We start from the raw sequence: 7,643 nt of genomic DNA on the forward strand, positions 1-7,643 counted from the left end.
CATCCAGGCACAGAGCAGGAGTTGTGAAGTGAATTAAAATCATCAGCAACAATTGGCAAGGGAATTTGAACAGTAAAGGGGGTGTTGGGAGTCTACCACATCCCCAGGACTGGGGCTCGCATGCCATAAAGGAGAGGGCTTGAGAGAAGGACAGGACATTTCCGTGCACGGAGGTCTCCTTTAGCTCTGATGTCCCATCCACTACAGATGGGAATGGTGAGCCCAGGTCCCACCAGCTGTGTTGTTGGCCCTGCATCACACAGGCCTCCAGTGAGCTGGGGGAGGGTGTCTGCATGACAACGCAGCTGAAGGAACAGGTGAAGACAGCCACAAAACACCAAACAACCGGAGGAACTGTGATCGTTGGTTTGTGGTCTTTCTGCTGCTGCAGGAAAAGCCAGAGTATCAACATTTGGCGAGCACTTGGAGCCCCTCTTGTTACTGCTTTTGTGGCTGCAGCTGTAGGGACGGATGACTCGCCAGGCTGCAGGCAAAGCTGTAACGTAACTCACAGGGTAAGGAAGGATGGAGGGAGGACAGGAAAAAAAAAATGGATCTATCAGCAAATTTTCTTTTTCACAAAGTTGAAGCTTGTATCTATACATTCAGCCCAAGGTGGCACCCGCCCACACTCTCCAGTATGAGCATTGAAAAGGGGCTCCTCTGGGTGCCTGGCTGGCTCAGTGAGAGGAGCATGTGACTCTTGATCTCAGGGTCGTGAGTTCAATACCCAAGTCGGGTCTTGAGATTACTTTTTAAAAAATCAATAAATAAACAAAACAAAACAAAAAAAAAAGCACCTCTTTCTCCAGGGCACACAGTGTGGTGAACAGATTGCAGGCTGAATTTTAGGGAGCAGCTGCTAAACCGACATGCACTCACTCTGTGATCATCTATGTCCATCATATTCCAGCAGAAATGGTGCATTCAATTAGGATAATTCAAGGAAAGTTTAATGGGACATTTATTAAGGTGTGGGCAGGGTGTAGGGAAGGAAGCACAGAGGATAGCGCAGAACTCCCAGGCTGAAGGGATGAGAGTCACAGACCCTGGAAAGAAAGGGCTGGGTGGAGAAGGTCCCCTGCCAGGTGCTGTGACCTCAGGAAAGCAGCCAGTTGAAAGCACTCTCACAGGGAAGAAGTCGAGAGATTAAATACCCTAACCTCACTCTGCTCCGTCCCTCCAAACTTCTGGGACCCACCGGCTGACTCACCTGGGAAGCCAGAGGTGAAGGGAGGGCATTGATGAGGCCCGTGCAGGTCAGCCTGCGGGACAGAGAAGCTGGTGGAGGGTGAGCGCACACAGGAGCTATCCACCGTCCACGGCAGCGCCGCTGCCATCATTTATTTGCCGTTCAAACACGTTCAAAGCGGTCTCCTAGGCGCTGCACGGGATTCTGGGGACACTTTGACTTGTCCATTCTGGGTCCCTAACCTCAAGCAGCTTTTTTTTCCAGTAAGACGGATGGCTTTCTTGCCTGTTTGCTTCCTTCCTTCCTTTCTTCTTTCTGTCTTTGGCCTGTGAATCAGAATAGATCTAATGATCTTGGGAAATGGGAATTCTTTTCTCTTTAGTTCCAGCCACGTGGCTTAAGCTTCCAGTTTAGGCGACTAGAGGAGGGCTGACATTATCTTGAAGGCTCCTGACAGCGTGCATTTTATGAGTTTGTCTGCTTTATAAAATATTAACCAGAAAAATATTAAAGTTTACAAATGCTGCAACAGACCCGGGGGGACAATGTGCTGATAGCATTTTTGATATGTTTTTAAAAACATGAGAAGCATAGCTGACCGCCAAGGGGGGAAAAAGCAATGTGAGTCTTTTTCCTCCTTTCAATGTAAGCAGGGTGGTATATGTTTGTTTTCTATGGACAGTGCTGATTCACCAAGGATTTAAGGATTTCTAATGAGTATTTTCCCTTCTCATTAACAAGTGGAATATATTAAGAAACTACTCAGCCACTCCGTGTGGCTTTTAATTGAAACCTCCCTCTCTGTGCGGATGAGCAGAATTTGTTTTTCATTGCATCTGGGGGTTGTGTGACCTTTTCAGCTTCACAGGGCCTGAAATGTGGTTGACACTTTGAACAACCCGTGCAATCTGTTTAAGTGGGATAACCAAATCGTCTGACGTTTCTTAGAATCCAGAATTCCTCGCCGTAGGATTCCCCTTTCTCCACCCCCCTCTCCATTTCCCCACCCCACCTTCTGAGCACCTTTCAGAGAAGAGGCAGCTGGAGATGACATATTTATGAACCCAGCTTCTACTCTCTATTTCAAAATACGCAGTAAACCATAGACTGGAAGAAATTATTAGGCCAAATGTGACAGGCAAAGACTTATTATCTTCTTTTATTCCAACACTGGTAAAAATCAATAAAAACCTAACACCTGTAAGTAAGTGGACAAAGGACATAACTAGACAATGCATTCAGAAATCACGTACACTGAGGGGCGCCTGGGTGGCACAGTGGTTAAGCGTCTGCCTTCGGCTCAGGGCGTGATCCCGGCATTATGGGATCGAGCCCCACATCAGGCTCCTCTGCTATGAGCCTGCTTCTTCCTCTCCCACTCCCCCTGCTTGTGTTCCCTCTCTAGCTGGCTGTCTCTCTCTGTCAAATAAATAAATAAAATCTTTAAAAAAAAAAGAAATCACGTACACTGAAATGAGGAATTTAGCAAATATTTTTAATGATAATGCTTGACGTCATAAAGCGATAGTTAATTGGGCTAACCCTGTGTCTATTTGGCTTTCTAATTCTATTTCTGGAGTTCCACATTAAGGAAATAATCTATCAGAAAAGCTATATGCCATAAGATGTTTATATATCATATAAACCTGTTACATACTGTAGCAAAAAATGGAATCATCCTAAATGCCCAACATCCACAGAAACATTCACTGAATTGTTGTATATCCATTTGCCTGGATAGTCTGTGTCCATTAGAGATGTTAATGATATAACAACCCCCCCAAAAAGAAAGAAAACTATGTATATGCTAACTAATAATTTAAAAATACGCACGGGGTAAAAAAAACCTGGGAAGAAATACATTAAAATGTTAAGAGTGATCACATGCATGGTATTTTTTCTTTTTCTTAAGTTCCAAAAAAATTTTAATAGAATAAAACTCAAAAGTGTATAAAATGCATAATTTACAAGGAAAATAAAATCCTACCCATGTCATATCAGGAGCGGTTCTCCACTAGCTTGAGTTCGAACAGCAGGAAAAACAGTGTTGTCTGTCCTGAGTCCTAGAGAGTGGGCCCATCTCTAATCACTGAGTAATTTTGGTCAAGCCCCATATTGTTTCCAATTTTGTTTTCAGAAACTAAGGGAGATGCACTGAATTATCTCTAAAGCTCCTTCTGGCCCCCAAGTCTATGAGTCTTGACATTCTAGAAGGAAGAGTATGTGCCTGAATTCACTGAAATCACAAACAGACCTTGAGACACTTCCTCACATAAATCAGGTGCAAAATGTCAGGCAGAGAAGGGATAGAATCAGGAAACAATGTGTGTTTGTCTCATCAGACATTTCTCAGAAAAGATGAAACAGTGTCTTCCCCACTGAATTCATCACATCCTCTGCTTCTTGTCTTTAAACCAGTTTTTATGGAAGAGCAGGCTTTATCAATTATTCAGCACATGTCAATCTATTGTTATCCAGCCGTGTGGAGATGGCGCCTTTTATGTAGGATTGGGGTTTCCATGTGCCAATACAAAGCCTGTGTCTCTCATTTATAGGTCCACCTGCCTTCTTTTTATGGTCATTCACCATAGACCATACTCGGAGCTTCTGTGGAATCAGTGTCTCAAACCAAAGGTGACCCTGGATCACAGAATCTACTAATTCTTCAGGCCAGCGGCAAGTGCGGCATTAGTAGGGGATTTCATGTGCTTCAGGACCTGGAAATACTCTCCATTTTCCCCCCAGTGATAGAGGTTTTGAACATCGGATTGGTCTTTTCTTAGGGGCCAAAGTAAGTCAGTTATCTCCCAGACCGAATGAAGGTCGATGGGCTCCGCTTGATCAAAGAAGTTGTTCAGTGGTTGGTGAAATGAAAGTTGAAACACCTTTCATTTTCTGGGCATTAGTGGGTGAGTCCGTTCCCCTCATTTGCAAAATGGGAGGCTTGGGCTTTATGCTTTCAGAGTCACCTTCCAGCTCCTTACGTTACAGGCTTCCTATGGAGCTTGCACAGCTGACCCAAGAGTGACTAGCAGGTGTGGAGGTAAGAGCTTTCGGGGTTCTGGCTCTCAGGAAAAACCCACAATAGTTACTTACATCCGTGAAAACAGAGAAACAAATGCCGAAATACTCTGGCGGCTGTGCACACTTTCCAACATACAACTGCTTAGGGTGACAGTCTACAATGTCACTGAGCATGCAAACCTCACCCACACTCGCACTGTCTTTTCCTCACAGGAGGGTTCCTAGGGTCCAGGGGGTGCAAGAGCTAGAAGAGAATGCAGAAAGGAAACTAAAAGATCTGAAAGAAAAATACTCCTGGGAGAATTTCCCTGTCCATTGCGGGGTCTGTTAATAATGAATATGGTATGAATCTCCGGAGAGCTTGGGGTTCCACCAGGTGGGGATTTAGTTCTTGATGTGATTGGACATGGAGGAAGGTTGCAGGTTCAGTCCTGGGCCCCCTTCTCTTTCCCAACTACACACCCTCCTTCAGAGTCTCCTCCAGACTTCCAGCTTTACGTATCATCAGGTGCTGACAACTCCCAAATTTATCTCAGACTCACACCCAGCTGACAGCTCCACTTGGATGCCTCATAAGGCATTTCCCACTTAAATATCCAAAGAGAACTCTTGATTCCTGCTTCCCACTTCTATATTTGGTGCTCCCCCAAACCCTGGAGTCATTATTAGCATCTTCCTTCTCCCTCGTCCTTCACAACCATTTCAGCTGATGTTCCAACCATTGTCACCTCTCATGACACCTCCTAATTCCTCTCTGTACTTCCACTTCTGACTCCCCTCCAAACTAGTTTCTACATAGCAGCCAAAAGTTCTTTTCAAAACATGGTTTGAATTATGCCACCTACCTACTTAAGACTTAGACCTGTCTTCCCATTATTCTTAGAACGAAATCTAGGCTCATGCCATGGGGTCCTGGGGGATTCATGATGGTGCACTGCAGTCCCACTGGCCGAGTTAGCGAGACAAGCATGTGATCATGCCTCAGAGCCTTTGCCCCCTCTGTTCCCTCTTTCCCCTTTCTTTGTGTGGCTGACTCTTCTCCTTCAAGTTTCAGTGTTAATGTGACTTCTGCAGAGAGGTCTTCGCTGATCACCTATCCAAAGGATGCCCCACCTTCATTTCTGTCTGTGATAGTACCCTGTTTGTTCTTTCTGAGCACTTCCTAAAACTTGTAATTATTTTATCATTTCTTTGATTACTATTCTATACCTGGTCTAGATTGTCAATGTTAGAGCAGTAGAGGTTCTCTTCTTTCCCCTGTATCTCACATCCAACATATAACTGGTACTCAATAAATATCTGCTGATTGAGTTAATTAATTAAAGAAGGCCATTAGGTATTCATACTTGATGGCTAGTTGCTAGGAAATCATTCTGATTAACCTAATCTGATTGAGGCGACCTATTTGCTCCCCCCACCTCTGCGCAAGTAGACATCCTGCTGCACAAAGGGAAAAAAGAATTTGCAGCCTCATTTCCTGAAACAAACTCTTAAAAGAATAGAAAGATCTATTCCTTTGTCAGGAGAGCATCTGAACAGTTTCCTTTTCTATAGCCTCTCCCCTAGAAAGTTTTGGTTTCACAGCGTAAAGAGAATATTAATTCTAATTTATGTGAGCTGTTCTCCATTTTATAGTCAATTGCTTTGTAGCTCAATAACATTTATGTTTATCATTAATATGTGTCAGATTGATGTTCAAGTTTTATTTAATTACAGCTCCAGATAATACAGTTTTCCCCTTTTTTTTTTAAATTAGAGGGAATAATACATCAACTGGATGGACTATTATGCAACCATATAAAATTATTATTAGGTAAACATAATAACAAACAATAGTATTTATGATTCATTTCAAGAGGCAAAGACAGAATACATAATTGCTCTGATTTGTAATTAAAATAATCAGAGTATGTATACAAATGAACAAGTGCTAATAGGAAACAGGAAAAAACACTTCGGTTTTCTAGTGTGGTGGATTTATGTATGTTCTTTTAAAAAATATTATTACTTCTTGGAACAATATTAATCGCACATTAGTCATAGGGAACATGGGCTATAAATACGGTTGCTGGTATATACCTGAAGTTATTGTACTGACTAGAAACATGCGGGGCTGGCCTGAGAAAGTCCCACTGTTCCGATTCTTGCTTATTTCGACTATCTAAAAAGTGTACCCTTCTGTTTCATGTCTATGGCTTTAGGGCCTGATTAAACCCTTCACTCAAATATTCCTATGAGGACACGACAGCAAGGTGAGTTTCTTTAAAGTTATATTTCCTGTGTGTTCTCCATGAGGATATCTGTGTGGAAGTATGTCGGTTAGGGTGGAGGAAGCAAGGAGGATAATGTATTTATAATAATTGCAACAAAATAAGTTAAAGGAATGAGATGGGTTTGTATGTCCTATATGCAACAATTCCCAAGATTTATTGCTAAGTTACTTTTTATTTAAAAAGTAAAAACATGTTGGGGTGCCTGGGGGATTTCCATCAGTTAAGCATCAGACTCTTGGTTTTTACTCAGGTCATAATCTCAGGGTTGGGAGATTGAGCCCTCATCGAGCTCCAGCTCAAGGTTTTCTCTCTCCCTCTGCCCATCCCCCCACACATCCTCTCTCTCTCTCTCTCTCTTTTTTCTTAAATAAATATATCTTTTTTAAAAAAGGTAGAAACATGTCATGCTCACTTCACCAGCACATATGCTAAAATTGGAACAATACAGAGAAGATTAGCATGGCCCCTGAGCAAGAAAGACACGCAAATTCATGAAGCGTTCCATATTTTTACTTTTTTTTTTTTAAAGATTTTATTTATTTATTCGACAGAGATAGAGACAGCCAGCAAGAGAGGGAACATAAGCAGGGGGAGTGGGAGAGGAAGAAGCAGGCTCATAGCAGAGGAGCCTGATGTGGGGCTCGATCCCATAACGCCGGGATCACTCCCTGAGCCGAAGGCAGACACTTAACCGCTGTGCCACCCAGGCGCCCCCATATTTTTACTTTTAAATAAACATCTGACTGTAAAAATACAGAAGGAACATGTGTGCATTATACCATCATTTGATAAAAACAAAATAAAACAGAAAAGAAAATCAGAGGAGGCTATATATTTATACCTGTATATTTATACCTGTATCTGTATACAGGGAGATTTTCTTAAAGCATGTCTTTGCATAAATACATATGCCATATACCTATAATATAGATGTGTATATTCTATGCACACATGCGTGCGCGCATTTTTAAGCAAAGGTTTATCTGGAAAGACAGACAACACACTGATAATAATGGCTGCCTCTAGGGAAGAGATCTGAGAGACCGAGGTGTGAGGGAGGTTTACTTTTCACCATATAATCTTTCATGCTGCTTAAATACTTTCCTTGGGCATCTATTAGCTATTCAAACAAATGATTAAGTCTTTATTAATGA

The 7,643-nt window shown here is 42.5% G+C and overlaps 1 non-coding gene across 1 annotated transcript; it reads left to right on the forward strand.

The window, feature by feature from the left end:
- Window positions 1-6,893: 6,893 nt before the first annotated feature.
- LOC121100580 lies at window positions 6,894-7,000 on the forward strand. The gene has a single exon (XR_005832329.1). It is a non-coding gene; the product is annotated as a U6 spliceosomal RNA (small nuclear RNA).
- Window positions 7,001-7,643: the final 643 nt, after the last annotated feature.

The sequence above is a fragment of the Ursus maritimus genome, unplaced genomic scaffold (genome assembly GCF_017311325.1).
Source record: "Ursus maritimus isolate PB19 unplaced genomic scaffold, ASM1731132v1 scaffold_4, whole genome shotgun sequence".
NCBI classification, from domain to species: Eukaryota; Metazoa; Chordata; class Mammalia; order Carnivora; family Ursidae; genus Ursus; species Ursus maritimus.